At 50.8% G+C, this 14,403-nt stretch overlaps 5 non-coding genes and 9 pseudogenes across 5 annotated transcripts; all 14 read left to right on the top strand.

The window, feature by feature from the left end:
• The first annotated feature begins 1,014 nt into the window (after positions 1–1,014).
• LOC134577964 (5S ribosomal RNA) lies at positions 1,015–1,133 on the top strand (annotated as a pseudogene).
• Positions 1,134–1,912: 779 nt separating this feature from the next.
• LOC134577320 (5S ribosomal RNA) lies at positions 1,913–2,031 on the top strand. The gene has a single exon (XR_010085984.1). It is a non-coding gene; the product is annotated as a 5S ribosomal RNA (ribosomal RNA).
• Positions 2,032–3,060: 1,029 nt separating this feature from the next.
• On the top strand, positions 3,061–3,179 carry LOC134577960 (5S ribosomal RNA; annotated as a pseudogene).
• Positions 3,180–3,962: 783 nt separating this feature from the next.
• LOC134579249 (5S ribosomal RNA) lies at positions 3,963–4,081 on the top strand. The gene has a single exon (XR_010086178.1). It is a non-coding gene; the product is annotated as a 5S ribosomal RNA (ribosomal RNA).
• A 1,039-nt stretch (positions 4,082–5,120) lies between these two features.
• On the top strand, positions 5,121–5,239 carry LOC134577957 (5S ribosomal RNA; annotated as a pseudogene).
• A 783-nt stretch (positions 5,240–6,022) lies between these two features.
• LOC134579185 (5S ribosomal RNA) lies at positions 6,023–6,141 on the top strand. Its single transcript, XR_010086165.1, has one exon. It is a non-coding gene; the product is annotated as a 5S ribosomal RNA (ribosomal RNA).
• A 1,039-nt stretch (positions 6,142–7,180) lies between these two features.
• LOC134577951 (5S ribosomal RNA) lies at positions 7,181–7,299 on the top strand (annotated as a pseudogene).
• Positions 7,300–8,090: 791 nt separating this feature from the next.
• On the top strand, positions 8,091–8,209 carry LOC134579152 (5S ribosomal RNA). Its single transcript, XR_010086161.1, has one exon. It is a non-coding gene; the product is annotated as a 5S ribosomal RNA (ribosomal RNA).
• A 1,031-nt stretch (positions 8,210–9,240) lies between these two features.
• Positions 9,241–9,359, top strand: LOC134577947 (5S ribosomal RNA; annotated as a pseudogene).
• Positions 9,360–10,130: 771 nt separating this feature from the next.
• Positions 10,131–10,249, top strand: LOC134579143 (5S ribosomal RNA). Its single transcript, XR_010086159.1, has one exon. It is a non-coding gene; the product is annotated as a 5S ribosomal RNA (ribosomal RNA).
• A 1,040-nt stretch (positions 10,250–11,289) lies between these two features.
• LOC134578782 (5S ribosomal RNA) lies at positions 11,290–11,408 on the top strand (annotated as a pseudogene).
• Positions 11,409–12,156: 748 nt separating this feature from the next.
• Positions 12,157–12,265, top strand: LOC134577597 (5S ribosomal RNA; annotated as a pseudogene).
• A 1,029-nt stretch (positions 12,266–13,294) lies between these two features.
• On the top strand, positions 13,295–13,413 carry LOC134577942 (5S ribosomal RNA; annotated as a pseudogene).
• Positions 13,414–14,196: 783 nt separating this feature from the next.
• Positions 14,197–14,305, top strand: LOC134577711 (5S ribosomal RNA; annotated as a pseudogene).
• Positions 14,306–14,403: the final 98 nt, after the last annotated feature.

Genomic DNA, 14,403 nt, shown 5'->3' with positions numbered 1-14,403 from the left:
GGGGGCGATCTACGCTATGCAATTTCACATTCACTCATTCGGAGGATTTCTTTTTTTTTTTTTTTTTTTTTTTTTTTTAACACACATTTCTTTTCTGGCTTTACGTTTCAGTGTGGCGTTTTTTTCTTTCTTTCTTTCTTTCTTTCTTTCTTTCTTTCTTTCTTTCTCTCTCGCTTTCTTTTTCTTTTTCCTTCTCTCGTGTTTCTGGACACGAGTAACGAGGCAACAATACAATGTCTTTGAGTGATACAGGATAGAGAGAAGTGGGCAAGCACAAGTCAGTGTTACGGTGGTAAAGTGTCGGTCACAGCAACAACAAAAAACTAAATCAATGCGGTTGGTGATAGGATATGACGCGGTCCAAGAGAAAAGCAGCATTTAAAAAACAAAAAAAGAGAAATGTACAGATATTTCACTTCCATCTATCCACACATACATTGCAGGATGGCAGGCAGAAGTGACATTTAAGTTCAAGCCATAAGCAAGGCTTTCTATACTCCACTACTACGCAGTGCCGGGGCACCACGTAACGACCAGCACAGCCTCTAAAGCACATGCTAGGACCGCAAGGCAGGGCAGACGGGAGACGTATTTGCGCCAGCAGCTGAGCAATCCAAAAGAAGGGCGATGCTTGCAAGTGTATGTGCCCAATCAAGCAGCGGGCCCCAAGCACTTTTAGCCCGCATTACGTAATGCGCGCCGACAAGACTGGTTCCTAACAGTACTGGAGGCAACAGGGCTTCGCTTGCTTTCCCCCTAAAAGACCTAGGAAGCTACAAGTTGGCAGACCCAGGCTCGGCCTGCAGGAAAGAGGCAAAAAGAAAAGGGGGTGCCTAAAAGGCCGCTGCCACTACAGACTGAGCAAGAAGGACCGGGCGGGCTGAAAGACACATGCTCCAGCAGTGAACAAAAGCAACCAGCACTAGCAGCAGCAGCAGCAGCAACAACAAAGGCGGCATCGGGTGGAAGGAGCCTGTGCGCAGGATAAGGGGAGGTAAAGGAAGCCCTGCTGTGGCCTACGCCATACCACCCTTAGCGCGCCCGATCTCGTCTGATCTCGGAAGCTAAGCAGGGTTGGGCCTGGTTAGTACCTGTGATGGGAGACCATCTCGGAATACCAGGTGTTGTAGGCATTCGAACACTTTTCGCGCTCTCACTGCATCGCAGACCCAGAGCATGGCCAGTGGAGGCCTGCTGTCTTGTGCCCTTTTGCTGAAGAGGGAGAGGAGAGGGACAGAAAGATTGGGCTCCCGAACAGCACCGAGGGGCATGTTTTGTCAGCAGCGTGGGGCATGTTTTGTCAGCAGCGTGGGCCTGGTTCACTCTACACCCCAAAGCGCTGGAATGAAAAGGCCGCTGCTAGCTGTAGGCTAAAGTAGCCAAGCGGTGTGCACAGCCGAGTAGTGGAGCAACGTTTCCAAAGCAGCACTTGTGGCCTATCTTTAGCAAATTGGTTTTCAAAGGGCTACCATCCCCTGTGTTGCCAACAAACCCCTGTGACAACAGACAGCAGCTTGTCAGTCCGAAGCGGAGAGAGGATCAAGGAGCAAGGATCCTAGGCAGACGCCACGTGCCAATTTTGGGTTGAAGCAAGAGTTATTGCAGTGCGCTGTTGCTTCGAAGTGCGTCACGGCGCAGTCTCACCAGCTTTCTCTGAGACAGAGGTTAGGATTGCATTTCCGAGCAGATCTAGGAGAGGCCTAAGTGCCAGCAGCTGCGCAGTGTAAAGGAAGGAGGTCACTTAGGAGTGTAGGGATAGAAGTAAGAAGTAGGCGTCAAGCGCATTTGTCAGTGGGCCCTTTGAGCAGTGAGTTGCAAGAGCAGCAAATGAAGAAGCTGGGAGGGAGGGAGGGAGGTAGGTGCCTGGGTGTTGAAGAACAGAATAAGAGGAGGTTAAAGGAGCCTAGTTTCTGCCTATGGCCATACCACCCTGAACACGCCCGATCTCGTCTGATCTCGGAAGCTAAGCAGGGTCGGGCCTGGTTAGTACTTGGATGGGAGACCGCCTGGGAATACCAGGTGTTGTAGGCTTTTGCTTTTTCGATCTCCTACCAGCAGGGGGCGATCTACGCTATGCAATTTCACATTCACTCATTCGGAGGATTTCTTTTTTTTTTTTTTTTTTTTTTTTAAACACACATTTCTTTTCTGGCTTTACGTTTCAGTGTGGCGTTTTTTTCTTTCTTTCTTTCTTTCTTTCTTTCTTTCTTTCTCTCTCGCTTTCTTTTTCTTTTTCCTTCTCTCGTGTTTCTGGACACGAGTAACGAGGCAACAATACAATGTCTTTGAGTGATACAGGATAGAGAGAAGTGGGCAAGCACAAGTCAGTGTTACGGTGGTAAAGTGTCGGTCACAGCAACAACAAAAAACTAAATCAATGCGGTTGGTGATAGGATATGACGCGGTCCAAGAGAAAAGCAGCATTTAAAAAACAAAAAAAGAGAAATGTACAGATATTTCACTTCCATCTATCCACACATACATTGCAGGATGGCAGGCAGAAGTGACATTTAAGTTCAAGCCATAAGCAAGGCTTTCTATACTCCACTACTACGCAGTGCCGGGGCACCACGTAACGACCAGCACAGCCTCTAAAGCACATGCTAGGACCGCAAGGCAGGGCAGACGGGAGACGTATTTGCGCCAGCAGCTGAGCAATCCAAAAGAAGGGCGATGCTTGCAAGTGTATGTGCCCAATCAAGCAGCGGGCCCCAAGCACTTTTAGCCCGCATTACGTAATGCGCGCCGACAAGACTGGTTCCTAACAGTACTGGAGGCAACAGGGCTTCGCTTGCTTTCCCCCTAAAAGACCTAGGAAGCTACAAGTTGGCAGACCCAGGCTCGGCCTGCAGGAAAGAGGCAAAAAGAAAAGGGGGCGCCTAAAAGGCCGCTGCCACTACAGACTGAGCAAGAAGGACCGGGCGGGCTGAAAGACACATGCTCCAGCAGTGAACAAAAGCAACCAGCACTAGCAGCAGCAGCAGCAGCAACAACAAAGGCGGCATCGGGTGGAAGGAGCCTGTGCGCAGGATAAGGGGAGGTAAAGGAAGCCCTGCTGTGGCCTACGCCATACCACCCTTAGCGCGCCCGATCTCGTCTGATCTCGGAAGCTAAGCAGGGTTGGGCCTGGTTAGTACCTGTGATGGGAGACCATCTCGGAATACCAGGTGTTGTAGGCATTCAAACACTTTTCGCGCTCTCACTGCATCGCAGACCCAGAGCATGGCCAGTGGAGGCCTGCTGTCTTGTGCCCTTTTGCTGAAGAGGGAGAGGAGAGGGACAGAAAGATTGGGCTCCCGAACAGCACCGAGGGGCATGTTTTGTCAGCAGCGTGGGGCATGTTTTGTCAGCAGCGTGGGCCTGGTTCACTCTACACCCCAAAGCGCTGGAATGAAAAGGCCGCTGCTAGCTGTAGGCTAAAGTAGCCAAGCGGTGTGCACAGCCGAGTAGTGGAGCAACGTTTCCAAAGCAGCACTTGTGGCCTATCTTTAGCAAATTGGTTTTCAAAGGGCTACCATCCCCTGTGTTGCCAACAAACCCCTGTGACAACAGACAGCAGCTTGTCAGTCCGAAGCGGAGAGAGGATCAAGGAGCAAGGATCCTAGGCAGACGCCACGTGCCAATTTTGGGTTGAAGCAAGAGTTATTGCAGTGCGCTGTTGCTTCGAAGTGCGTCACGGCGCAGTCTCACCAGCTTTCTCTGAGACAGAGGTTAGGATTGCATTTCCGAGCAGATCTAGGAGAGGCCTAAGTGCCAGCAGCTGCGCAGTGTAAAGGAAGGAGGTCACTTAGGAGTGTAGGGATAGAAGTAAGAAGTAGGCGTCAAGCGCATTTGTCAGTGGGCCCTTTGAGCAGTGAGTTGCAAGAGCAGCAAATGAAGAAGCTGGGAGGGAGGGAGGGAGGGAGGTAGGTGCCTGGGTGTTGAAGAACAGAATAAGAGGAGGTTAAAGGAGCCTAGTTTCTGCCTACGGCCATACCACCCTGAACACGCCCGATCTCGTCTGATCTCGGAAGCTAAGCAGGGTCGGGCCTGGTTAGTACTTGGATGGGAGACCGCCTGGGAATACCAGGTGTTGTAGGCTTTTGCTTTTTCGATCTCCTACCAGCAGGGGGCGATCTACGCTATGCAATTTCACATTCACTCATTCGGAGGATTTCTTTTTTTTTTATTTTTTTATTTTTTTTAACACACATTTCTTTTCTGGCTTTACGTTTCAGTGTGGCGTTTTTTTCTTTCTTTCTTTCTTTCTTTCTTTCTTTCTTTCTTTCTTTCTCTCTCGCTTTCTTTTTCTTTTTCCTTCTCTCGTGTTTCTGGACACGAGTAACGAGGCAACAATACAATGTCTTTGAGTGATACAGGATAGAGAGAAGTGGGCAAGCACAAGTCAGTGTTACGGTGGTAAAGTGTCGGTCACAGCAACAACAAAAAACTAAATCAATGCGGTTGGTGATAGGATATGACGCGGTCCAAGAGAAAAGCAGCATTTAAAAAACAAAAAAAGAGAAATGTACAGATATTTCACTTCCATCTATCCACACATACATTGCAGGATGGCAGGCAGAAGTGACATTTAAGTGCAAGCCATAAGCAAGGCTTTCTATACTCCACTACTACGCAGTGCCGGGGCACCACGTAACGACCAGCACAGCCTCTAAAGCACATGCTAGGACCGCAAGGCAGGGCAGACGGGAGACGTATTTGCGCCAGCAGCTGAGCAATCCAAAAGAAGGGCGATGCTTGCAAGTGTATGTGCCCAATCAAGCAGCGGGCCCCAAGCACTTTTAGCCCGCATTACGTAATGCGCGCCGACAAGACTGGTTCCTAACAGTACTGGAGGCAACAGGGCTTCGCTTGCTTTCCCCCTAAAAGACCTAGGAAGCTACAAGTTGGCAGACCCAGGCTCGGCCTGCAGGAAAGAGGCAAAAAGAAAAGGGGGCGCCTAAAAGGCCGCTGCCACTACAGACTGAGCAAGAAGGACCGGGCGGGCTGAAAGACACATGCTCCAGCAGTGAACAAAAGCAACCAGCACTAGCAGCAGCAGCAGCAGCAACAACAAAGGCGGCATCGGGTGGAAGGAGCCTGTGCGCAGGATAAGGGGAGGTAAAGGAAGCCCTGCTGTGGCCTACGCCATACCACCCTTAGCGCGCCCGATCTCGTCTGATCTCGGAAGCTAAGCAGGGTTGGGCCTGGTTAGTACCTGTGATGGGAGACCATCTCGGAATACCAGGTGTTGTAGGCATTCGAACACTTTTCGCGCTCTCACTGCATCGCAGACCCAGAGCATGGCCAGTGGAGGCCTGCTGTCTTGTGCCCTTTTGCTGAAGAGGGAGAGGAGAGGGACAGAAAGATTGGGCTCCCGAACAGCACCGAGGGGCATGTTTTGTCAGCAGCGTGGGGCATGTTTTGTCAGCAGCGTGGGCCTGGTTCACTCTACACCCCAAAGCGCTGGAATGAAAAGGCCGCTGCTAGCTGTAGGCTAAAGTAGCCAAGCGGTGTGCACAGCCGAGTAGTGGAGCAACGTTTCCAAAGCAGCACTTGTGGCCTATCTTTAGCAAATTGGTTTTCAAAGGGCTACCATCCCCTGTGTTGCCAACAAACCCCTGTGACAACAGACAGCAGCTTGTCAGTCCGAAGCGGAGAGAGGATCAAGGAGCAAGGATCCTAGGCAGACGCCACGTGCCAATTTTGGGTTGAAGCAAGAGTTATTGCAGTGCGCTGTTGCTTCGAAGTGCGTCACGGCGCAGTCTCACCAGCTTTCTCTGAGACAGAGGTTAGGATTGCATTTCCGAGCAGATCTAGGAGAGGCCTAAGTGCCAGCAGCTGCGCAGTGTAAAGGAAGGAGGTCACTTAGGAGTGTAGGGATAGAAGTAAGAAGTAGGCGTCAAGCGCATTTGTCAGTGGGCCCTTTGAGCAGTGAGTTGCAAGAGCAGCAAATGAAGAAGCTGGGAGGGAGGGAGGGAGGGAGGTAGGTGCCTGGGTGTTGAAGAACAGAATAAGAGGAGGTTAAAGGAGCCTAGTTTCTGCCTACGGCCATACCACCCTGAACACGCCCGATCTCGTCTGATCTCGGAAGCTAAGCAGGGTCGGGCCTGGTTAGTACTTGGATGGGAGACCGCCTGGGAATACCAGGTGTTGTAGGCTTTTGCTTTTTCGATCTCCTACCAGCAGGGGGCGATCTACGCTATGCAATTTCACATTCACTCATTCGGAGGATTTCTTTTTTTTTTATTTTTTTATTTTTTTTAACACACATTTCTTTTCTGGCTTTACGTTTCAGTGTGGCGTTTTTTTCTTTCTTTCTTTCTTTCTTTCTTTCTTTCTTTCTTTCTTTCTCTCTCGCTTTCTTTTTCTTTTTCCTTCTCTCGTGTTTCTGGACACGAGTAACGAGGCAACAATACAATGTCTTTGAGTGATACAGGATAGAGAGAAGTGGGCAAGCACAAGTCAGTGTTACGGTGGTAAAGTGTCGGTCACAGCAACAACAAAAAACTAAATCAATGCGGTTGGTGATAGGATATGACGCGGTCCAAGAGAAAAGCAGCATTTAAAAAACAAAAAAAGAGAAATGTACAGATATTTCACTTCCATCTATCCACACATACATTGCAGGATGGCAGGCAGAAGTGACATTTAAGTGCAAGCCATAAGCAAGGCTTTCTATACTCCACTACTACGCAGTGCCGGGGCACCACGTAACGACCAGCACAGCCTCTAAAGCACATGCTAGGACCGCAAGGCAGGGCAGACGGGAGACGTATTTGCGCCAGCAGCTGAGCAATCCAAAAGAAGGGCGATGCTTGCAAGTGTATGTGCCCAATCAAGCAGCGGGCCCCAAGCACTTTTAGCCCGCATTACGTAATGCGCGCCGACAAGACTGGTTCCTAACAGTACTGGAGGCAACAGGGCTTCGCTTGCTTTCCCCCTAAAAGACCTAGGAAGCTACAAGTTGGCAGACCCAGGCTCGGCCTGCAGGAAAGAGGCAAAAAGAAAAGGGGGCGCCTAAAAGGCCGCTGCCACTACAGACTGAGCAAGAAGGACCGGGCGGGCTGAAAGACACATGCTCCAGCAGTGAACAAAAGCAACCAGCACTAGCAGCAGCAGCAGCAGCAACAACAAAGGCGGCATCGGGTGGAAGGAGCCTGTGCGCAGGATAAGGGGAGGTAAAGGAAGCCCTGCTGTGGCCTACGCCATACCACCCTTAGCGCGCCCGATCTCGTCTGATCTCGGAAGCTAAGCAGGGTTGGGCCTGGTTAGTACCTGTGATGGGAGACCATCTCGGAATACCAGGTGTTGTAGGCATTCGAACACTTTTCGCGCTCTCACTGCATCGCAGACCCAGAGCATGGCCAGTGGAGGCCTGCTGTCTTGTGCCCTTTTGCTGAAGAGGGAGAGGAGAGGGACAGAAAGATTGGGCTCCCGAACAGCACCGAGGGGCATGTTTTGTCAGCAGCGTGGGGCATGTTTTGTCAGCAGCGTGGGCCTGGTTCACTCTACACCCCAAAGCGCTGGAATGAAAAGGCCGCTGCTAGCTGTAGGCTAAAGTAGCCAAGCGGTGTGCACAGCCGAGTAGTGGAGCAACGTTTCCAAAGCAGCACTTGTGGCCTATCTTTAGCAAATTGGTTTTCAAAGGGCTACCATCCCCTGTGTTGCCAACAAACCCCTGTGACAACAGACAGCAGCTTGTCAGTCCGAAGCGGAGAGAGGATCAAGGAGCAAGGATCCTAGGCAGACGCCACGTGCCAATTTTGGGTTGAAGCAAGAGTTATTGCAGTGCGCTGTTGCTTCGAAGTGCGTCACGGCGCAGTCTCACCAGCTTTCTCTGAGACAGAGGTTAGGATTGCATTTCCGAGCAGATCTAGGAGAGGCCTAAGTGCCAGCAGCTGCGCAGTGTAAAGGAAGGAGGTCACTTAGGAGTGTAGGGATAGAAGTAAGAAGTAGGCGTCAAGCGCATTTGTCAGTGGGCCCTTTGAGCAGTGAGTTGCAAGAGCAGCAAATGAAGAAGCTGGGAGGGAGGGAGGGAGGGAGGGAGGGAGGTAGGTGCCTGGGTGTTGAAGAACAGAATAAGAGGAGGTTAAAGGAGCCTAGTTTCTGCCTACGGCCATACCACCCTGAACACGCCCGATCTCGTCTGATCTCGGAAGCTAAGCAGGGTCGGGCCTGGTTAGTACTTGGATGGGAGACCGCCTGGGAATACCAGGTGTTGTAGGCTTTTGCTTTTTCGATCTCCTACCAGCAGGGGGCGATCTACGCTATGCAATTTCACATTCACTCATTCGGAGGATTTCTTTTTTTTTTTTTTTTTTTTTTTTTTAAACACACATTTCTTTTCTGGCTTTACGTTTCAGTGTGGCGTTTTTTTCTTTCTTTCTTTCTTTCTTTCTTTCTTTCTTTCTCTCTCGCTTTCTTTTTCTTTTTCCTTCTCTCGTGTTTCTGGACACGAGTAACGAGGCAACAATACAATGTCTTTGAGTGATACAGGATAGAGAGAAGTGGGCAAGCACAAGTCAGTGTTACGGTGGTAAAGTGTCGGTCACAGCAACAACAAAAAACTAAATCAATGCGGTTGGTGATAGGATATGACGCGGTCCAAGAGAAAAGCAGCATTTAAAAAACAAAAAAAGAGAAATGTACAGATATTTCACTTCCATCTATCCACACATACATTGCAGGATGGCAGGCAGAAGTGACATTTAAGTGCAAGCCATAAGCAAGGCTTTCTATACTCCACTACTACGCAGTGCCGGGGCACCACGTAACGACCAGCACAGCCTCTAAAGCACATGCTAGGACCGCAAGGCAGGGCAGACGGGAGACGTATTTGCGCCAGCAGCTGAGCAATCCAAAAGAAGGGCGATGCTTGCAAGTGTATGTGCCCAATCAAGCAGCGGGCCCCAAGCACTTTTAGCCCGCATTACGTAATGCGCGCCGACAAGACTGGTTCCTAACAGTACTGGAGGCAACAGGGCTTCGCTTGCTTTCCCCCTAAAAGACCTAGGAAGCTACAAGTTGGCAGACCCAGGCTCGGCCTGCAGGAAAGAGGCAAAAAGAAAAGGGGGCGCCTAAAAGGCCGCTGCCACTACAGACTGAGCAAGAAGGACCGGGCGGGCTGAAAGACACATGCTCCAGCAGTGAACAAAAGCAACCAGCACTAGCAGCAGCAGCAGCAGCAACAACAAAGGCGGCATCGGGTGGAAGGAGCCTGTGCGCAGGATAAGGGGAGGTAAAGGAAGCCCTGCTGTGGCCTACGCCATACCACCCTTAGCGCGCCCGATCTCGTCTGATCTCGGAAGCTAAGCAGGGTTGGGCCTGGTTAGTACCTGTGATGGGAGACCATCTCGGAATACCAGGTGTTGTAGGCATTCGAACACTTTTCGCGCTCTCACTGCATCGCAGACCCAGAGCATGGCCAGTGGAGGCCTGCTGTCTTGTGCCCTTTTGCTGAAGAGGGAGAGGAGAGGGACAGAAAGATTGGGCTCCCGAACAGCACCGAGGGGCATGTTTTGTCAGCAGCGTGGGGCATGTTTTGTCAGCAGCGTGGGCCTGGTTCACTCTACACCCCAAAGCGCTGGAATGAAAAGGCGGCTGCTAGCTGTAGGCTAAAGTAGCCAAGCGGTGTGCACAGCCGAGTAGTGGAGCAACGTTTCCAAAGCAGCACTTGTGGCCTATCTTTAGCAAATTGGTTTTCAAAGGGCTACCATCCCCTGTGTTGCCAACAAACCCCTGTGACAACAGACAGCAGCTTGTCAGTCCGAAGCAGAGAGAGGATCAAGGAGCAAGGATCCTAGGCAGACGCCACGTGCCAATTTTGGGTTGAAGCAAGAGTTATTGCAGTGCGCTGTTGCTTCGAAGTGCGTCACGGCGCAGTCTCACCAGCTTTCTCTGAGACAGAGGTTAGGATTGCATTTCCGAGCAGATCTAGGAGACGCCTAAGTGCCAGCAGCTGCGCAGTGTAAAGGAAGGAGGTCACTTAGGAGTGTAGGGATAGAAGTAAGAAGTAGGCGTCAAGCGCATTTGTCAGTGGGCCCTTTGAGCAGTGAGTTGCAAGAGCAGCAAATGAAGAAGCTGGGAGGGAGGTAGGTGCCTGGGTGTTGAAGAACAGAATAAGAGGAGGTTAAAGGAGCCTAGTTTCTGCCTACGGCCATACCACCCTGAACACGCCCGATCTCGTCTGATCTCGGAAGCTAAGCAGGGTCGGGCCTGGTTAGTACTTGGATGGGAGACCGCCTGGGAATACCAGGTGTTGTAGGCTTTTGCTTTTTCGATCTCCTACCAGCAGGGGGCGATCTACGCTATGCAATTTCACATTCACTCATTCGGAGGATTTCTTTTTTTTTTTTTTTTTTTTTTTAAACACACATTTCTTTTCTGGCTTTACGTTTCAGTGTGGCGTTTTTTTCTTTCTTTCTTTCTTTCTTTCTTTCTTTCTTTCTTTCTTTCTTTCTCTCTCGCTTTCTTTTTCTTTTTCCTTCTCTCGTGTTTCTGGACACGAGTAACGAGGCAACAATACAATGTCTTTGAGTGATACAGGATAGAGAGAAGTGGGCAAGCACAAGTCAGTGTTACGGTGGTAAAGTGTCGGTCACAGCAACAACAAAAAACTAAATCAATGCGGTTGGTGATAGGATATGACGCGGTCCAAGAGAAAAGCAGCATTTAAAAAACAAAAAAAGAGAAATGTACAGATATTTCACTTCCATCTATCCACACATACATTGCAGGATGGCAGGCAGAAGTGACATTTAAGTGCAAGCCATAAGCAAGGCTTTCTATACTCCACTACTACGCAGTGCCGGGGCACCACGTAACGACCAGCACAGCCTCTAAAGCACATGCTAGGACCGCAAGGCAGGGCAGACGGGAGACGTATTTGCGCCAGCAGCTGAGCAATCCAAAAGAAGGGCGATGCTTGCAAGTGTATGTGCCCAATCAAGCAGCGGGCCCCAAGCACTTTTAGCCCGCATTACGTAATGCGCGCCGACAAGACTGGTTCCTAACAGTACTGGAGGCAACAGGGCTTCGCTTGCTTTCCCCCTAAAAGACCTAGGAAGCTACAAGTTGGCAGACCCAGGCTCGGCCTGCAGGAAAGAGGCAAAAAGAAAAGGGGGCGCCTAAAAGGCCGCTGCCACTACAGACTGAGCAAGAAGGACCGGGCGGGCTGAAAGACACATGCTCCAGCAGTGAACAAAAGCAACCAGCACTAGCAGCAGCAGCAGCAGCAACAACAAAGGCGGCATCGGGTGGAAGGAGCCTGTGCGCAGGATAAGGGGAGGTAAAGGAAGCCCTGCTGTGGCCTACGCCATACCACCCTTAGCGCGCCCGATCTTGTCTGATCTCGGAAGCTAAGCAGGGTTGGGCCTGGTTAGTACCTGTGATGGGAGACCATCTCGGAATACCAGGTGTTGTAGGCATTCGAACACTTTTCGCGCTCTCACTGCATCGCAGACCCAGAGCATGGCCAGTGGAGGCCTGCTGTCTTGTGCCCTTTTGCTGAAGAGGGAGAGGAGAGGGACAGAAAGATTGGGCTCCCGAACAGCACCGAGGGGCATGTTTTGTCAGCAGCGTGGGCCTGGTTCACTCTACACCCCAAAGCGCTGGAATGAAAAGGCGGCTGCTAGCTGTAGGCTAAAGTAGCCAAGCGGTGTGCACAGCCGAGTAGTGGAGCAACGTTTCCAAAGCAGCACTTGTGGCCTATCTTTAGCAAATTGGTTTTCAAAGGGCTACCATCCCCTGTGTTGCCAACAAACCCCTGTGACAACAGACAGCAGCTTGTCAGTCCGAAGCAGAGAGAGGATCAAGGAGCAAGGATCCTAGGCAGACGCCACGTGCCAATTTTGGGTTGAAGCAAGAGTTATTGCAGTGCGCTGTTGCTTCGAAGTGCGTCACGGCGCAGTCTCACCAGCTTTCTCTGAGACAGAGGTTAGGATTGCATTTCCGAGCAGATCTAGGAGAGGCCTAAGTGCCAGCAGCTGCGCAGTGTAAAGGAAGGAGGTCACTTAGGAGTGTAGGGATAGAAGTAAGAAGTAGGCGTCAAGCGCATTTGTCAGTGGGCCCTTTGAGCAGTGAGTTGCAAGAGCAGCAAATGAAGAAGCTGGGAGGGAGGTAGGTGCCTGGGTGTTGAAGAACAGAATAAGAGGAGGTTAAAGGAGCCTAGTTTCTGCCTACGGCCATACCACCCTGAACACGCCTGATCTCGGAAGCTAAGCAGGGTCGGGCCTGGTTAGTACTTGGATGGGAGACCGCCTGGGAATACCAGGTGTTGTAGGCTTTTGCTTTTTCGATCTCCTACCAGCAGGGGGCGATCTACGCTATGCAATTTCACATTCACTCATTCGGAGGATTTCTTTTTTTTTTTTTTTTTTTTAAACACACATTTCTTTTCTGGCTTTACGTTTCAGTGTGGCGTTTTTTTCTTTCTTTCTTTCTTTCTTTCTTTCTTTCTTTCTTTCTCTCTCGCTTTCTTTTTCTTTTTCCTTCTCTCGTGTTTCTGGACACGAGTAACGAGGCAACAATACAATGTCTTTGAGTGATACAGGATAGAGAGAAGTGGGCAAGCACAAGTCAGTGTTACGGTGGTAAAGTGTCGGTCACAGCAACAACAAAAAACTAAATCAATGCGGTTGGTGATAGGATATGACGCGGTCCAAGAGAAAAGCAGCATTTAAAAAACAAAAAAAGAGAAATGTACAGATATTTCACTTCCATCTATCCACACATACATTGCAGGATGGCAGGCAGAAGTGACATTTAAGTTCAAGCCATAAGCAAGGCTTTCTATACTCCACTACTACGCAGTGCCGGGGCACCACGTAACGACCAGCACAGCCTCTAAAGCACATGCTAGGACCGCAAGGCAGGGCAGATGGGAGACGTATTTGCGCCAGCAGCTGAGCAATCCAAAAGAAGGGCGATGCTTGCAAGTGTATGTGCCCAATCAAGCAGCGGGCCCCAAGCACTTTTAGCCCGCATTACGTAATGCGCGCCGACAAGACTGGTTCCTAACAGTACTGGAGGCAACAGGGCTTCGCTTGCTTTCCCCCTAAAAGACCTAGGAAGCTACAAGTTGGCAGACCCAGGCTCGGCCTGCAGGAAAGAGGCAAAAAGAAAAGGGGGCGCCTAAAAGGCCGCTGCCACTACAGACTGAGCAAGAAGGACCGGGCGGGCTGAAAGACACATGCTCCAGCAGTGAACAAAAGCAACCAGCACTAGCAGCAGCAGCAGCAGCAACAACAAAGGCGGCATTGGGTGGAAGGAGCCTGTGCGCAGGATAAGGGGAGGTAAAGGAAGCCCTGCTGTGGCCTACGCCATACCACCCTTAGCGCGCCCGATCTCGTCTGATCTCGGAAGCTAAGCAGGGTTGGGCCTGGTTAGTACCTGTGATGGGAGACCATCTCGGAATACCAGGTGTTGTAGGCATTCGAACACTTTTCGCGCTCTCACTGCATCGCAGACCCAGAGCATGGCCAGTGGAGGCCTGCTGTCTTGTGCCCTTTTGCTGAAGAGGGAGAGGAGAGGGACAGAAAGATTGGGCTCCCGAACAGCACCGAGGGGCATGTTTTGTCAGCAGCGTGGGGCATGTTTTGTCAGCAGCGTGGGCCTGGTTCACTCTACACCCCAAAGCGCTGGAATGAAAAGGCCGCTGCTAGCTGTAGGCTAAAGTAGCCAAGCGGTGTGCACAGCCGAGTAGTGGAGCAACGTTTCCAAAGCAGCACTTGTGGCCTATCTTTAGCAAATTGGTTTTCAAAGGGCTACCATCCCCTGTGTTGCCAACAAACCCCTGTGACAACAGACAGCAGCTTGTCAGTCCGAAGCGGAGAGAGGAGCAAGGATCAAGGATCCTAGGCAGACGCCACGTGCCAATTTTGGGTTGAAGCAAGAGTTATTGCAGTGCGCTGTTGCTTCGAAGTGCGTCACGGCGCAGTCTCACCAGCTTTCTCTGAGACAGAGGTTAGGATTGCATTTCCGAGCAGATCTAGGAGAGGCCTAAGTGCCAGCAGCTGCGCAGTGTAAAGGAAGGAGGTCACTTAGGAGTGTAGGGATAGAAGTAAGAAGTAGGCGTCAAGCGCATTTGTCAGTGGGCCCTTTGAGCAGTGAGTTGCAAGAGCAGCAAATGAAGAAGCTGGGAGGGAGGGAGGGAGGGAGGTAGGTGCCTGGGTGTTGAAGAACAGAATAAGAGGAGGTTAAAGGAGCCTAGTTTCTGCCTATGGCCATACCACCCTGAACACGCCTGATCTCGGAAGCTAAGCAGGGTCGGGCCTGGTTAGTACTTGGATGGGAGACCGCCTGGGAATACCAGGTGTTGTAGGCTTTTGCTTTTTCGATCTCCTACCAGCAGGGGGCGATCTACGCTATGCAATTTCACATTCACTCATTCGGAGGATTTCTTTCTTTTTTTTTTTTTTTTAA

Source organism: Pelobates fuscus, chromosome 1 (assembly GCF_036172605.1).
Source record: "Pelobates fuscus isolate aPelFus1 chromosome 1, aPelFus1.pri, whole genome shotgun sequence".
In the NCBI taxonomy this organism is placed as follows: Eukaryota; Metazoa; Chordata; class Amphibia; order Anura; family Pelobatidae; genus Pelobates; species Pelobates fuscus.
This window is presented reverse-complemented; position numbering and strand designations above follow the sequence as displayed.